The sequence below is a fragment of the Papaver somniferum genome, chromosome 7 (genome assembly GCF_003573695.1).
Source record: "Papaver somniferum cultivar HN1 chromosome 7, ASM357369v1, whole genome shotgun sequence".
NCBI lineage: Eukaryota > Viridiplantae > Streptophyta > Magnoliopsida > Ranunculales > Papaveraceae > Papaver > Papaver somniferum.
Genome location: NC_039364.1, coordinates 226101343 through 226120093, shown reverse-complemented (window position 1 = coordinate 226120093; position 18751 = coordinate 226101343). Strand labels below are relative to the sequence as shown.

The following is an 18751-nucleotide window of genomic DNA, read 5'->3' as shown; positions in this document are numbered from 1 at the left end:
TCCTGAGAATGTAACCAAAAGTCTCATACAAGGCTCAAATATAATCTCATACAATTCTCTAGTTATAAGCTAAGTGAACTATCTAATGGTTCTAAGCCCAATTATGGTTCTATAACCTAGTAATAAGTAATTTTGGGATAAAACAATATCTACTTATCCAAATATGTTCAAATTGGGTACCATCGGAAAGTCCTCAAAAAACTCTACAACATTGCAGAAGGAATCGAAAACTAATTCGGACCATAAGTGGTCCAAAAGCTCAAAATACTATTTCTGGCCCTAAGCCCAAGCCCATTAAGCCTGACCCGGCCCGACCTACTGAACCGACCCACTAGGCCGTTTTCAAACCCATCGTGTCAACCCATGACCCGACCCATTAACTCGGTCCAAGACCCATTTAGTCTGACTCATACCGAGTCAAATGAGTCGACTGAGTCATAAGATGACTCGGTCATCTCCTTCACGAGATCTCTGAAATAATCCAAGTGTTGGAACTCAAAACCCAGTTCATGGGATCAACTTCTAAGCTCTATAAATTACAGAACATAAATCCAAATGAAACAAATGATGGCTCCTTAGAATTATGGAATCACCCTCTACAATATTAGCATACAGAGTATTTTCTAGTTCTCATTCTAAACTATCTAGAAAGTCACGTACTTATTGATACTCGTGACTGATACACCCGGTATTTGCTGCGTCGACTAATTTTACAGCAACTATATCTCTCTCGTTACTTAACCGATTAGATCAAACTTTACATGTACTGAAATCTCACCCGGCGGAATACAATTTACGTTTATATATCCAAGTCTAATTACGTCTCTAAGGTACCTAATACAGTCTCTATATACAGGTCAGAGAAACCTCAAATTCACATAAAATCATGACTTTCAAAAATATCTATTTGATTGGTTCTTAGCTTATTTCAATATCAAAACACTACCCGATCTTCATAAACAAACGAGGAATGGTTTAAATGAATTATCTTGGTAAAATAATGACCCCATGATCACCATAATCATCTTTCTTATCATCTTTTATTATCAACAATTCCATTACCAATAATTAATCATCATATTTCTTTTCTAGTTTCCAACACTTCTCTTCTTCTTGTCCTATCTAAGAAATTCTCAAACCAAAGTAACAGCTCTCTCTAACTCTCACAAACACTCTTCCATCAAAACCTCATCACCAACTCAATTTCTCTACCTATATATTTCTCACAAGCTTACCTATTTAATCTCCTAATTCCATATATGTTTCTCCTACTAAAATCTAAGACAACAACACCACCACCTAAAGACCATCATGAGTCATCTCCACAAAACTTATATTAAAAAGAGCTACTCTTAGACAACAAAAACAGAAAGAAGATAAAACTCTTCTATTGAAATTCAAATTCTAAACTGTATAAATCAAATCCTAATTAATGTATCACTATATAGTATCTAGGAAACTACTAAGGGATAACCTAATTACTAAGCAATGGTCCAGTCTAATTAAAGGTACAGTCAACAGAAGTCAGAGGTTACGGTCAACGGTTTCGGCAAGACGGTCAACGGTTGAGTCAACTCCGGTTGACTTTCGTCAAACTTTGATACCCAAATTTCCGAGTGTGATATCTTCTTCGCCCGGTATCCGATTTGCGCGTTCTTGTAGTCAATTTCGTTAACTTTTGTAGATCTATCTAATGGTACTAATTGTTTGTCCAAATTATTATTTTATTAATTTCTATTGATTAATGTTCATATTTAATTAATTACGTTATCAGCGGTTAATACGTCTCTTGACTAGACAAACATCGTTGACATGCTTGCGGGTCCTTACAATTTTGAAGCACATCTTCAAAGAGAAGGTTGAGCCACAATAACTTCAACTAGAGACTGAAGGAGTGCACAGGGACCTTTTCCCAATCGGGACATCAATCTTTCCAATCAACCTTTCGATGAAGCAGTTCAATCTTTGGTCGAACATATATGAGAATTGCTCTATCTGTCGAAAACACAAAGGAGAGACGTGTTCGCAGCACTGAATCACATTGTGTCAGAAAGTCCATTCCAGAAATACTTTCTGAGCCTCCAGCCACAAACAAAGAGATGTACGACTGGGGACTGCTTACTGCAGTTAATCTCAAAGGAAACGAGTTTGGGAGAACGATGATTGATGCTGGAACCTCTATCAACATTATTCCACTGAAATCCCTCAAAGTCGCAGGCGTCACTCGACAAGAAGCTACTCATGCTCCCATCTCAATCAGAGACCATGAAGGAGAGCTCAGAGATGTTTATGGATACATCACTCTCAAAGTGAAAATGGGTTCAACCTGGATAGTTTCCAAGTTTCACATAATCAGGAAGATCCAAGATATGACATGATCGTCGGACGAGCGTGGATTCATGCTGAAAAAATGGTTATTGACAAAGTGCCTTTGGTTGCACATCTCTCAAATGAAGAAAGTTCTGATCCAGAAGATTTGGCGGACGTTCCATCATCAGAGCACTCTTGGAGGAATTTCGAACTTTGACGAGGTTGAAGCAAGAACCTGCAAAAAATGCGTAGACATTCATCAAGAGGTTCCGCACTCATGAAAGTCTCATTCCTTCCATGTCTATGTGATTTATTTGCTCACATGTTATCCTAGCATGGGGACTCAATTATGCTAGCAACTCTGCTATTGCAAGACATTATGAATGGGTAGCTTCACTACAATAATATTTACCAAGTTGTCAAATTTGGCACCTCTACTAATCGAGCATCCCACTGGAATATTCATTCTAGAGACGATATGCAATCATGACAAGAAACATCTTGGATATACTCATGTTTTGTATTCAGGAATGTCCACATATATCGCAGAATTATGGAAAAGCGCTGACGCCTAACATGAAATCTCACACGTTGGAGGACTAATGAAGTAAAAGCCGAACAAAAGATATTCAGGGCAAAGACGATCATGCCTAAGACGTTCGCTTAAGGGATCTGATGCTTTGATGCTCAAGCATTTGAAGTTTGAAGCATAATCAACCTTAGTTCATTTAAATGAAAATCTCTACCAAACCAAAAGAAAATCCCTGCAACTGTCGATCTCCTATCTTTCCAAGGCCAGCTTAAAATCAAAAACCGCTCAGCTCTCGGTGCCTTATTCTTAGAAGCCTTCAAGTTGTACTCCCAATAAAAGAGTACATCTTGTGCCTCTAGCTTCAGCACGAGTATTATTATAACGGCGCACTGATTCAACACCAACATGATCAAAGTATAACTGAACTACAATCAATAAGTCTTCACTATCCCATGATAAGACTTCTGAAGCAGATGCAACATCATTCATCCATGGATGGCACAAACTCCTTCAACATACACTGGGGACTTGATCTTACTGGAGAAATCGATTCGAATCTATTTCAATAAATGTTATCCACATAACAAGTTATTGCAACCTAATGTGATTCCATGAAACTTCATCAACGGGACCTCTCTACATCACAAGCCCATACACGACTGAGGAACTTCCTCTCTTCACCAATCACATCCATAATGAAAACTGCTGCTGCTATCTACCGCAACAACGTCGACTCAATGACGAAGCCAGTTCACAGTAAAGTCATATTGTTCAGGGAATTCGGGTTGAACTCCCAGTACACCTTCATCTTAGGGATGCTCAACCCACCAACTAGTTTGTGAATGTAAAGGCTTACTGGATGAAGGAGCAAAGACTATGTCAATAATCATGGTTCTAGCCTTTTCGGTCTCTGGAGCAACTCCGACCATAGTATCGGCATCAACAAAGATATCTGGAGGAACTCCGTCTATGGTCCAACATTGACAATAATGTCTGGAGAAAATTCAATTGTGATCTCAGCATCAACAACGATCTCAAGAGAAACATCCTCATGACAGGGCTTCATCAACTAACCATTCTCTGAAGTGTTACTCGATGAAACGGACTTCTCCAAGCACTAATAATTCATATCAAGATGTGTAGACATTAATATATGTTCACATGAAAGTCTTCCCAAAGCTTGCACGACGGGCGGGCACAAGCCAAAGTCTTCTACAAGATGTTCTCATCACCTCTACAAATGAGATGCAACACACTTCAGGCCATGGGTTTACAAAAACGTATCAATGGGTAAGAAATAAGACAATGCTTCATCAACGAAATATGTTCGTCTATGTCTCTTCTACAACATACCAAAAGGGAACATCAATCAGACATATGAGCAGAAAGATATGGCTTCGGCACTCAGGTTTATGAAATCTGAAAATTTGCATGGGATTACAATTTATAAATGTGCATGCGTCATTGACTACCCTATACATCTCCAAACTGAAGGATTATTTTTGAAAATGGTTCCTCTGTCTCTTAGCTTCGAAAGTTGGAGTCAAGCATTGAATTCCAACATGGAATGAAGTTTCAACAACTTCCAGAGCCGATGACGTACAAGTAAAAGTTTCTAGATGGGATTCATAACACTTACAGTCGAGCGACATCCCCATAGATCCCCACCACTACTGGGGACTGACAGTCGTCCACCGTGATACTGCACGTCTCTCCATGATGGCTCCATAAGTTTCAAAGAGTAAACAGACAGGTGTTTTTGCAACAAGCTCATCTGATAAAATTTTGCATTATCCTGCGCAAAGCGACAACTTGGAGTAATTGATGAAGAATCAAAGGATATGTCATTCTATATATACGTAGGTCCACTACAACATGTCCAAAATTCACATCAACTGGATGAACAAGCTAAAAATTTCTAAGGAAAAATCGTGATCCTTCATGCATATGGACGATCATCCACCCCATTCAATCAGAGGAAAGAGACAAGCAAGGTTACTGATATCCATGAAGTAAAAATACTGAAATAATCAAGGAAATATCTATACCTACAAAAATCAAAAGATGTTCAACTACTACAATGATTGATCGTCTGTCATCATCTTCGTGATCAGAATCTTCTTCAAGTTCTTCTTCAGAATCATCTTCTGAATTTTCTTCAAGAACTTCTTCCAGGAGGTCTTATCATCATAAGTTGCATCCAAATAGTCGTCTTCATCACATTCGTCTCGGAAATCATCTTTGGCCAATCGTTCAACCCTTATACTCGGTGAATATGGCTCAACCTCACGTTCAATAGGTTTCCAGACGGATTCAACTTCCTCCGCATCTGAACTACGTCCGCGCGAGATCGAACTTCATCTTCAGCCGCTAGTCTCACTTGCTGAAGCCGGCGCCGTTTTGCTGATAAGCTGCAAACTTTTCGTCTTCAACTTTTCTCTTCTGTAATAATTCATCTCGTCTCTGCTTCTCTTTTGCATCCACTAAGGATATATAAGAAAGTGTTGATTCCACCACGCACGACTCCTAGATGATCGAGAGACAAACCTTGTATCAGCTTTCCAACATCTCTGAAAGGTTGATTCACCTTGGCATGAACATCTGCATAAGTCTTCATTTTAGCTTGGTATTTCTGGAGTGTTCCCCGGAAGAGCCGAAGAGCGGTTGTAGCTGGAAGTCACCATTATATGAGGCGAAAGACATGGAGTCATGGATATACCAATAACTAACACGCAACAAAAATGGTAACAATTCAACTCATACATGTTTACAATTTCACTAACAATAGTGATTATACCGTAAAAGCTTCAATAACTTGCTCGTTTCTTCAAATCTGCAAAGACGAGCAAAGTTCATTATTCAAATATCAAAATTTGATTTTCATGAAACCATGAACAACTCACGTAAATTTTACCGTGTAAACATCCACTAGTTTTTCAAAATTTGGACAAACGTCCATTCTACTATTGTGAAAGCTCACATAAAGACATTATTTCATCATAAATAATTGTCTATTTTCAATGATTATTCAAAACCAAAATTAAAAAAAAAAAACGTCAAGCAACCCACGTAAATATTAAAAAAAAAAAAAAACTTTTTCTCTCGTACGAGCATCCACCTTTGAAACGAGAGTTTATTCCATTTTGTGAAAGCTCACATATTTAAAAAATAAAATTTTGGTTTTCGTGTAAGCTCATAGACAAAAAATTTATCATTAGACGCAGGTCTATTAAAATAAAATAAGAAAATCTATTATGCTAGGGATTATTGTTTGTTTCTTAAATTAGGGAACGAACGAACATCTGTTCCTAAAACAAGGATTTCCTTTTTTGGGCTCGGGCCCGTAAACGCTAAATCGACCAAAATTGGGTGTCCGACCGCCCGAATAAGCGGCGCCTCATCTCTCCACACTCACAGGATGATGCTCTGTCAAACCGCCAGATTTCTTATCCAAGCATTCACCCGTACAAGACATCATTGGAGCAAATCGAGGATTCTGGTAATGTCTTTTACGACTAAGTTCAAATACTTATCTCGTCTACAGGAAATTCACCATCCAATGCTTACTGCGGAACATGACTGTCCTTCACTAAGCAGGGGACTTGAAGTTGATGATGGATTTTCAACAAAGGCTAAATTCGTAAAATCATTATCTTGCATGTTTCTGACACGGCTTCAGAAATGTATGTGAAACTCATATTTTAGGATTCCTGAAAGCTCATTTCACAATCTCTGACTGAGCGTACATCCTCTCAGAGCTCTATATGAATATGTTATTCGTAAAGCCTCTCAGCTGAGCTTTTCGACACGTTGCATATTTCATCAGCACCTCTACATAGAATCAAAATGATTGGACGGCTCCTAGACATATTGCATGCTAGTATAGAGCGTTAACATCTTCAGATCGTCACATTGTTTGTTCCCTGACTATGTAGATAGAATGTGTATTGAATCTCTTAATGATTGGATGGCTCCTAGACATATTGCATGCTAGTATATAGCGTTAACGTCTTTAGGATTTCATATTGTTCCCTGACTATACATGACCAATATTCAGAACGAGTGTGATGCTTCTATCATCTCATACCTCGATTCTCGAATAAACTCGTTCCTAAACATATTGCATGCTAGTATGTAACAATTCATAGATTAACTCTAGCGTGACATTCATCAACTGAATTCCTAGAAAATAATCTATTTTGTCTCATTACTCTGTTCCATGGCTGATCCTCAACTGGATTCCATGGATTAGTAATAGATAGTCATCTTATCTCATTACTCTATTCCATGGCAGATCCTCAGCTGGATTCCATGGATTAGTAATAAATAATCATCTTATCTCATTACTCCGTTCCATGGCTGATCCTCAGCTTGATTCCATGGATTGGTAATAGATACTAAATTTATTTTATTAATCCGTTTCATGATTGATCCTCGGCGAAATTTTATGAATTAGTAATAAATATTCACTGATCGGGCATCTGGGTCACCGTCGAATAAGCCCCGAGAAAATAGTGTGAGTGTACTTAGAAATAATGCACGAACGAGCACCCGAACGCACGAACGAGCATTCAAAAATATGGACGAACGAGGAAACCTATGCAAAATAGGGAAGTAAAATAATAAAAAGGGTGTCTTGGTGACCGGGGCCACCAGTCGGCCGGTCATGTCGCCGTGGCCGGCCTCACGCCTCTTCCCATTATTTTATTATTTTTACTAATCTCATGAAAACTCTTTCATTCGAGCAAACTTCCTCGTTCGAGCAAAACTCTTAGTATCTCCATATTTCCTTCACATGATGAAAAAATAATAAAAAATACGGAAAGGTGGCACGGGACAAGACCTACGAGCCGGCCGTCCATGCCCTAGTTGTGGCCAGTCCCACACCCTATAATCCCTTATTTTATTATTAATATTATTTCCTTCATCTCATGGAACTCCTTCGTTTGAGCAAAACCCTACTTTTTCCATATTTTCTCAAATATTGTTCAAACCGTCAAAATCCAAAAAGTCAAATGGTCACATGACCGACTAGGCTCCTCACAAAAAATATTAAAATATTATTATTTTAATATCGCTAAAATATTGATCACATGGGCAAAGTTCTACTTGCTCATTCGAGCAAAATCGAGAGTTTCAGTCAAGTTCAAACTCTTCTGAAAATCCAAAATATTGCTCGAATGCGCGTCAGAAAATATCAAAATTCTCAGAATTGAGACACGAACAATATGGTGACACAGGCATGTTACCTTGACTGACCAAGGTTGGCCCTTAGGCTTGCAAGGAGCCGGTCCCACATACTTTAACAATTTGACCTAATTAATCTACAGTTCATATTGGGTTCAAACACTTTCCAACCAACTTGGAACTTGTTCAATTGACCCATAGATGGTCCCACGACCATCAAGAGCCAGTTTCATACCCCTTCTTAGGTCCCTCATCTCTCCATAATTAGGTTTTATTGCCTAATGCTCAGACGAGCACTATTTTAATAAATGATTAAACTAGCATTTAATCATCATTTCACCAGCTGGTCTGCAGAGGACTTTGGTGTTTGATCATTCGAGCATCTAGGCGCTACATGGTCGGCCATCATCCCATGTGACCGTTCCCTCTCTCGCTCAGTGATTGATTTTCAGTAAATCATCAATTGATCAACAATCGATCAAAATTAAGGCTTCGAACCGAATGCTCTGCAAATCATAATTCTGAGCAAGTTCAAACATTAATAACTTTATGTTGATACAGAAATCAACATCTTGATTAATTATATAATATTTGGTCCATCTACTAATATTTTGATTAATATTTTATTTGGTTCGGTTACCAATAATTCACGAATCGAGCAACATTACTCAAACGAGCAATATTCGCTTAAACTAACAATATTTATTTTGCATCTATCAACACTAAATTGTTTAAACTAGCAAAATACACGATCAACTGGGTTCAGAACTCATTGATTCAACTATTAATTGCTCGATTGAGCAAGATTCCTCATGTTTGATTCAAATTTCAACATTCGAGAATCATATTGATCCAGCAATCAATATTCTAATTTGTATTTAATGTTTGGTCCTGATACCAACATTTTGCTCGACTGAGCAACATGTTTCAAACGGACGACCATCCAATATTTTTGATTCCTACTTTATCATTCGATCATTCATGATATATTTGAGCATTCTGTATAGTTCAATAATATCTTTGATTTCCTGTCGAATATTCGACATATCAAAATAAGTCCTCGATCGAGCAACTTCATTGGACGATTGGTCCAAATTATCAAAATATCATTATCATCCCGAATGGTAAAATGATATCAAGACTCAATGTCTGAACATCTTTATTGTCCCAGCAGACATCTTATCTTCAATCCATGAGTCTCAGAGCATACCACATTCGTTCATTGTGCTCGACTCATCAAGGATAAGACTCATTGTCTAGTCTCAATAACTTACTAATTAAATACATGTCTTCCTTGCAGACTTTACAATCATGAGGCATCAATCATGTCACATGGGGAATATTAATTAAGGTTTTGGTCTGGTGACCTACGAAACGTGTGTTCATCCACGAAGAGAAATGTGAATAAGTTGTACAAGCATTTGAGGGAGTTAATAAAGTCGTGGGTGGACAATCAACCAAGTCTCTGCAAGAACAGAAACTGGTTTAACCACGATTTCCCACTTTCTCACTTTTTCACTCGAGCAACCGTCAGACTTACTGGGGATCAATGTGTCTGGAAATATAAATAAGTTTCTAAATACGCGATTGAACAATGAAGATTCATCGTGTAAACAACAAAGGACAAATATACGAGAATCATCGCAAATATTCTCACCCGAACAATCACTCTCATACTGAGAAGAATTCAAACTTATTCGAACCCAGCAATTCACTTGCAGAAACCTATAACACATTCACAACCCTTGATCACCATTGATACCACACACTTCTCAGCTTCCCTCCTACAGATCAACTCTCTTCCCTCTTTGTGAGCGAATTGACTCTGGAACGACCATTGTCTTGGTTTAGGCCGGAATCCTACAGATTGATCTCGCGAACTCAAGGCACTCCCATGCAGTGCATCTGATTGAGGTTAAGCACTTTGATCGGTCGAGGAGTTCCTGTCCGCACGGTCGTCTCTTCACTTTCCTAAAAAACCAGCAAATCGTTTTGCACCATCAATAGAAATGAAGGATTTATAGAGGTAAAGGCTTCATGCAGAGGTGGAGGATTCATGAGGAGGTTAAGGGTTCAAGGATTCATGGAGATGGAGGTGAAGGATTCATGACTTCATGGATTTGAAAGTTTTTGTTTCATATCTTCTAGTTATGGTGCCCAACGCAATCTCGTGCTAATATCAACATTGGAGCTGACGTCATTCCCCGGGGTCATGTAATATGTGATGTCTGGCACCGAGCAATGTATTAATTTTTGGCTCTGACATCTCTTCTGGATTAGACACTTTATTTATCTAGGACATCTTTTCTGGTTGGACTCCTCGTTGTCTGGCTTGGACATCTCATATAGAGAGCTTGAAGATTCCGAAGCAGATGATGAAATACTTGAGGTTGAAAGGTCATCCCAAAGTTGAATCTTGCAACCAAAACCCTTAAGAAAGGTAGAGAAAGCATGAGTAATGTCGTATGTATTTCAAGTAGTGATAGGGTTCATATTTCCTCAGAAGTTGTGATGAGGTATTCGAACATCTTTACTTCTATGAGCGATAATAATCTGTTACGAAAGAGGTGAAGGTAGACCAAATGAGATGTGGGTGTTACCTCTTCAAGATGATATGAGTGGACGGTCTTGTTATTAATATCTATGTTGATTAGGAATTCTGGTCGAAGGACGTGACTACATTAAATTTCTAAAACTGATTGATCCCCCTAGGCATAACTACTTTGACCTGCTACTAAATGAAAGATGATTTGCTAGTATCACCGTGAATCCATACCCCTCAGATTTGATCATGCAAGGGAAGATAAGAAGGTTGGAGTCTTCCTTTATATTTGTTGTCCTTTTCGCATTAAGGCTGGAGCAAGAAATGAAATTGAAGTTGAAGCCTTCATTAGCGTCTGGCCTATTGAGCCGCAACTTGGATGTTTTGCAAACTCGTCAACATTGAGTGAATGAATCTGCGTATTACCCCGACTCTTAGATACATGAGATTATTATACCCTTATGGATATGATAATAATGTGCTTGAACACTCATATGGGAGAAATCCTCTAGAGACGTCGAAGGTATGAGCTTAGAGGTGTCATGTTGCGGACGCGATGTTATAGGTTTCTTCAAAGACTATGTTCCCGGAGACTGTCTTCAGATATTTTGTGAATCCTTGATTATTGTAAGCGATGGGCTGCGGTGAGCAATCCCCAGTCATAATCTTCTTTGGTTACTGAAGTTGTATTTTCTGGAATAGGCTACAGATGCATCTCAGCCTAGTCAGGGGTTGTAGGTGTCTACCAGATCTGATGACGTAGTTGGGAGAGGTGAAAATATCTTTGAGGTGAAATATATTTGCGGCGTTCCATCATAGATTAGCGGACCTTCATCAAGGTTGTGACTCTATTTTGGCCTTATCTAATAGGCTGGAGAGGGTTCTCGAGAGTGGAGGGTCTTTTTCGTAAACTTTTAGTCGCTAAGTGTGGTTCATGTAATTCTTCGGATGCCTGATCCCTGCGCCTACAACCAATCCTAAGATAAAGTCCACTATATTAAGTTGTTTCAGCCACCGTGAAGACTTCAAGCACTCAACTCCTTTTAATTGTCTTCCAAACAGTAAATAACTAATCTGTTTGGTAACCACTCTTTCTATCTTAAGAATTAAATTAGAGATATTCTAGTTGAGTTCACAAATACTTTTTCGTTTAAGTAAATAAACTCCTTTGTTAGGTAAGATCTATCAAAATCTAAATTACCAAGTTAATTAGTATATGTACACAAACTATCAGATTCAAATACTGAAGAATACCACAAAATGATAGTTTGTCGATATAATACGACTTGCAATAACAAGTCTGTCAAAGATAAACTAGATCTTTTCGGATCCCAGCCGATCAAGTTTGTGTACGAAGCAAATCAGAAAGACACGAAACCAACAAGAAATTTTCTTGTCTTTAAATCTTCAACAGTCTTTTGTACCTACACAATAATAAACTTGATTCATGACTTATGATCACAATATGATGATCAAGTCTCTTATACTAGAGTTTATAACTTTGCATGTTATGTTTTCAATCAGAAAGGACTGGAAAGCTTACGATATAGAAGTGGAAACAAGTCAAGTCATGTATCCTCAAGTGGAAGGATGATATTATCGTAGGTGTCAGACGTCTTCGGAATCTTCAGGTTTCAAAGTAATACTTGTACGTCTCAACATTTCTTGACTTCCTAATCTAACCTAACGAAGTTGAATTTGGTAGTTCTAATCAAGCGACTCTTGAGTTTTGATACTAAAATATGACAACCAACTGTGGCATACCCGATAGGTATATAAAACACCTTAATATTTATCTATTGTTTATGCTTTCTTTGCTAAGTTTTCTTGTAAATTATGTATCTTATGTTTGATTTTGAGTGTTTAGGTACTTTGGAGTCATTTGGAACAAAACAAGAAGAAACGGGCAACAAGGTGTAACTGCGGTTGGAGGCGGATTATTTCTCATTATTTGCTTTTATTTCTTAATTTCTGTCTGAAAAACATGTCGGCTTTAGTGATGCAATTATCTGTCTGAAAAGCACGACTGCTTTAGTGATGAAGAGAAATTGAAGAGAAGAAGTGAGTCTGAGATGTAAGAGGCGACTGTTGTTGGTGGAAGATTTCGAATAATAGGCAAGTACCATGGGGAGCCAGTCAAGGAGAAAGGACAATCTACATCTCCAATACAAGCTTGGCAGCCCTTATCATATTTGTGGGTGCCATTGTAAATTTCCATCATTACCAGAACCTGAAGCTGAGAGGAATTTATTTCTTCTCGTTTATTTTTGCATCTGTGTTAGAAAAGGCGGCTGGTGGTGGAAGAAATCGGTAAATTTGGGAAGTTGGAAATGATTTCATCGACATAGAAGAAGAAGGTGATGCTGGATCGAAGTAGAAATGGGATCTGTTGTTGTTGAAATAAAGAGGAGCGATTTGAAATCGAGATCCAGATGGGTTTCTATGTGTTGCTGTGAATCTGATTGGAAGAAGATCCAGAGAAGCTTTGCTGCTGTCATGGATTGATGAAGAAATTCAAGGGTTTGAGATGAATCAGAAGTATGGGTTTGTCTCAGGTTCAGGGTTACATCGAGATTCAGTTGGTGTTACTCTGAAATGGAGGAATGGGTTTCGAAATCAGATGGTGGTTGAAGCTGTTAAAGGTGGTTATGATTGCGGATTTAGGAGCTCGAGATGAACAAGGAAAATGGGTATTCCATTTACAATATCGTATTTGAAGTCTGAGATGAATTTAGGGTTCTTGAAGTTCTGGTTCGTTCTTGGTTCGAAATTCAGGTGGTACTGAAATGGATGGGAAGATTAGTAAAGAGCTGTTGCTTCTTAAATGGGTTTGCTGGATTGAAGTTGCAGCTGTTGCAGGTGAGCCTAGGGCTGTGAAGTAAACTGCAATGTGTTTAGATGAATGCCTAGGTTCAGGTACCAGATTCTGTGCAGGTTATGGTTGAATCAAGGAAGAGTAACTGCCAAGGGGAAATGGACAGAAATGGAAGTGTTGTTGAGGTGTTATTGAGCTCAAAGGGGAATTGGCTTGGTTGGTTTGTATAGGAAATGGTGCCAATGGAAGTGTTGGTGATGCCGAAGCTGAGATGCTGAGGATGTTGGTATTAAAGAGATGAAAGAGCTGTAAACTGCAGATGCAGGTGTTGCTGCTGTTGCCGCTTCAGGTGGTAGTCAAGATGAACAATAAGGAGCAGTGACTGAAATTGATGATGCAGGTTGAGTTAAAATGTTGCTAATGGAGTTACTGAGATGGTGCAGATCTAATGATGGTTGAGTTTGTTGTTGTTGTTGGAACTGATGCAATTTTGTTTGCAGTGAAGGCATGGAAGATTGAAATGGCTAGGTCGAATGTTGTTGTCGAGTACAAGTGAGTTTCTGGAGGAGAAGAGGCTTAGATGAATGTGTAAGATTAAATTCTTACAGGGAAGAGCAAGTATCAGTTGTTGTGGTTCTGGTGGTTGAACTGGTGGGTCTGTGAGAAGTAGAAATTGCAGGCAAGGGTTTATTTGATGGAGTTGCTGGTGCTATGTAGTGGTGGCTATGAGCTGAGAAGAACTGAGATGGAAAGAGTTGTATTGAAGCTTTTACAGGTGGTTGTTGTGCAAGCAAGAAGTTGCAGGCACTGTTAACTGAAGAAATTGCAGGAGTCAGGTTGTAGCTGAACTGAGGTGCTATGTTATGATGCAGCTGCAGTATGGTTTGGTATTTGTGAGGTCAAGCCAGTGATGGAGTGAATCTAGAATGAACTGAGATGAAGAATGGGTTTATCTTAAAGCTGCAGCTGAGAGTGTTATGAAGTGGTAAGAAGCTCAGGTGTGTGTAGATGGGAGGTTGGAGTTGAGTACAGTTGAGATGCAGTTGCAGGAAAGGAGTGCAGTGTACTATCATGATGCAATAGCAGGTTATGGCATGTACAAGGCTGCAATGGCTCGGGCCCAAGGAATTCATCCCACTCAGCCTAGTGATCTCAGCTAACTCATGGCTGACTCTCTTATCCCAGTTGACTCACCTTGACTCAGTGACTTTGACTGAGTTGACCCGAGTCCTGACCAGGTTGACCGGCGACCAGTTTGATTTTCCCGGTTACCTGAGGTGATTTTCCTGTCGATTCCCGGCTAACCTCCAGCCACTTTCTCGGATTCCCGGTGATACTTTTTGAGCAGAACTTTTACATGGGTATTTATTTAATATGGGCTTGGTGGACATCTTTGTATTGGACTTTGCAGATTGGACCTAATTTTAGAAGTGGGGAGAAAAGCTACAAAAGGGAAGTCTTCTACAAAGAACGGATGCTACTTGGAGCTAAGGAGGAGAGCCGCTTTTACTTACGCTACTTTGCTTACATCTTCGTTATTTGATTATTGATTATGATGAACTCCATAGCTATGAGTATCTAAATTTAATGTTATTGGTTAAGGATGTAGTCCTATATCTACAACTTGTGCTTGATTAGTGCGTTAGTTTTCTCTCTTGATTATCGTTCAAACTTCTACTATTTTTATAATCACATGATTGATGTATTGTGATAGAATTAGATGTTTGTTTGGTTAAGTGGCCAATTATTTGAACTTGCATCCTTGTCCATACCTATTTTAGGGTTTTTCGTCAAGCGATAACCCCGAATACAAGTAGTATGATATGATCAGGGTTTGTAGTGATACACTCTTGTGATCATATGTAGAGTTTGACCATTGTCCGAATTGTCATGCGCAATGTATAACAATTGCATTAATTAGCCTATTTCCAAAACTTGATGCTCCTAGGAATTGAACTTAATTAGCGCAAGGCGTTAGGTTATTCTTTAGGTAGAATTCACATACGCATCTCTAATGTGTGTGTTGATGAACTTAGGAAATTAATGGAATATCTTGCTCTCTTGATACTCTAGGCTTTTGATGATGAAGAGATTAAATTGTAATTCTAATCATGAATGCAAGCACTTGTTTAAGATAAAAGATGAACTCCTTGACCAATATCTCTCTCTATTGATTATTTTCAACTATTTTCATTACTTTATTGCTTTGTTTATTTTGATAAAACAAAATTCCCTCCATTGGTTACCAAGAAACTAGAATTCTTATAACAACAATTGCCTCTATGTCGAAATGAGCTCTTCCTTACCTTGTACTTCATTTATATTCTGTTGAGTAAGAAAGTGAATTATTTTTGACGCATACGACTGCGATCAAATTTTGGCGCCGCTGTCGGGGAGGGATATGAATTGTTATATAGTTTTTAGTTTCTTTTTATTATTTTTGCTTTTATCTTTGCTTCTTATTTCTTATTTCGTTTTTCTGACTTAGTTTGTGAGAATTGTTTTTCAGGTACTAATCTCTGGCTCCCAAGAATTAGAATTATCAAAGGTGCGGGATAACTACTCTTGAAGGAACAATACTCCAAGCAAGAGTTGACGAGGCGGAAGAACTAGAGTTGGAAGCAGAGGAAGAAGTTGTAGAACAAGAGGTTCTGGTTGAACAAGAACCACCTTTTGAAGAAGAAGAAAAAGCAATGGGTGATGCAAATCGTACACTCAAGGACTTGGCTTCTCACAAGCTGGATATACAACAGTGGTGTATTCAAACAAACTCTACTTTCGAGATCAAGCTGGGGTTGCTTAGAGAATTACCAAAGTTCCATGGCATGGTGAATGAAGACCCAAACAAGCATCTTATGGACTTCCACACCATCGTCATGGCCATGCTTCCAGCGGAGACTGATGAGGATGGTGCAATGTTGAATGTTTTTCGATTCTCTTTGGCGGATAGTGCTAAGGACTGGTTGTATTATTTGCCTTCCAGAAGTGTCACAACATGGAACGGGTTGAAGAAACTCTTTTTAGAGAGATATTTTCCTACATCAAAGGCTACTCAAATTCGCAAGGAGATTTGTGGGATGAAGCAAAGTGTGGGGGAATCGTTGTATGAATGTTAAGAACGGTACAAGATCTTAGTAGCAAGCTTCCCTCATCACCAATTTAGTGACGCAATGATTATCCAATACTTCTATGAAGGTCTTCAAGCAAGTGATAGGAATCTTATTGACGCTGCAAGTGGTGGTGCACTTATGAACAATACGGTGACACATGCTAGAGAGTTGATTGAGAGTATGGAAGCAAATTCTCAACAATTTTCAAGTCGTGGATCAGAACAACCTACCAAGGGAATTAATCAGGTTGACGAGATTATTGAATTACATCAACAAATGAGAAATATGATGGCGATGATGCAACAAATTTCAGCAGTGGTTGTAAAACCATCACGCCCACTTTATGAGAATGTAGAGCATGTCAATGCTATTTTCTCAACTCAGCCGTATGGTATTTACTCCAACACTTATGAGTAAGTTGCAAGTACAAGTTCTTTTACAACCATCCGAGTGAGTTCCAACAATAAGTGCAACAACCGCAACAAGCCCAAAATTCAGAATTGGCAAAGATGGTTACTTTGGTGGAGGCGCTAATGTCCGTGGTACAGCAAAATCAACAACTAGCGAACTTAAATCAGCAGAAAACGGATAATGCAATTAAGGAGTTGCAATCACAAGTTGGTCAACCACAACAACAACAACCTCAAAATCAAGGGTCCAATATGGAAGAGTTGCTGAAATCTTTTATGCAAAGAACGGAGGGTGCGATCAAGGACTTGCAAACACAAGTTGGTTCGATGGCCGAGGAAATTAATCAGTTGCATGCACAAAATGGTGAGAAACTCCCTTCCCAACCTCTTAACCCAAGAGATGGTGTCGATGTTATTACGTTGGGAAGTGGTACATAACTTGTGCAACCCGAAGATACTAATTCGGTGAAGAAGAAGCCTCAAAGGAACCAATTTTGGAGGAAAAGAACACATATTTTCCCCAAACTCCCGAGGTAACAACAACCAACTTTAAACCTCTTGTTTCTACTTATGTTCCTCCTCTAACTTTTCCTGGCAGGTTTTCTAAAACTAGTAAGAAGGTGGAATAAGATAGAGATATTTGGGATGTTTTTAAGAAGGTCCAAGTGAATATTCTACTCATTGAAGTAATTAGGCAAACTCCTCGCTATCCAAAATGTGTAAAGGAATTGTGCACTAACAAGCACAAGCTAACCGGTAATGAGGTAATGAGTGTGGGGGGAAACGTTTCGCTGTATCTTAAAAATAAAATCCCACCTAAATTGAAAGATCCCGTTAGTTTCATTATTCCATGCACTATTGGTAAAACAAGGTTTACAAAAACTATGTTAGATTTCCTCTCAAGAAAACCGGCATAGTTATTCAACTTGCCGATAGATCTAATGTTTACCCAAAAGGTATTGTTGAGGATGTTTTGGTGCAGGTAAAAGGTCTAATATTTCCAGTGGATTTCTACGTTTTAGACATGAGTGATGTGAATTCATCCTCGTCTACACCGTTACTGTTGGGTAGACCATTTATGAGTACCGCTATAACGAAGATTCATGTCAACAATGTCACCTTGACTATGGAGTTCGATGAAGAAGTCATACACTTCAACATCTTTGAGGCGAGAAAACACCCAAATACCATTCAATCATATTTCCATAATGTGTTGGAAGCCGACTAAGGCGTAACAAACAAGGAGATAGTCGGGTTAATGATTTTAAACCAAGCCATAAGTGGGAGGCAACCCATCGGTTTTGTATCTTTATCTTTTTATTTTTAAGCATTTTATCTTTGTTTTTGCATATCATTTGCGTAATTTCCCACCTTGAACTTTACTTTGAATGACTAAATTTTACATTGAGGACAATGTAAAGTTTAAGTGTGGGGGGGTATTCTCATATAGAGTATTTAGCCTTGTTAGTTTTTCCTTGTGTTTATAAGGGGAAAAAAGGAGAAAAACTAAAAAAAAAAGAAAGAAAAAAAATATGATAAAATCCTAAGTCTAGAAACTTGTGCCTTACACTAATGGAAACATCGTGGTTGTAGGAGTTGAGGAACCCATTAGTAGAGTCTATTCATATGAAAACGAACAAAATATAAAAATAAATAACATGTTAGTTGTCACCATATCTCGGAGTCGTCACCATATCACGTTCTATTTTTATTTTTCCATAGTTATCTATTGTTTCTCTAAGTGATTTGGTGGGCACCAACATCGAATTGTTATCACTGCTAAGACGAAATAGAGTGATTGAGTTACTACAAAAAAAAAAGACCAGACCAATTTGACCAAACGGT

General features: G+C 38.5%; 1 long non-coding RNA gene across 1 annotated transcript; it reads left to right on the top strand.

The window, feature by feature from the left end:
- Positions 1-12830: 12830 nt before the first annotated feature.
- LOC113299700 lies at positions 12831-15057 on the top strand. The gene is made up of 2 exons (XR_003335157.1): positions 12831-14663; positions 14798-15057. It is a non-coding gene; the product is annotated as an uncharacterized LOC113299700 (long non-coding RNA).
- The last annotated feature ends 3694 nt before the right edge of the window (positions 15058-18751 follow it).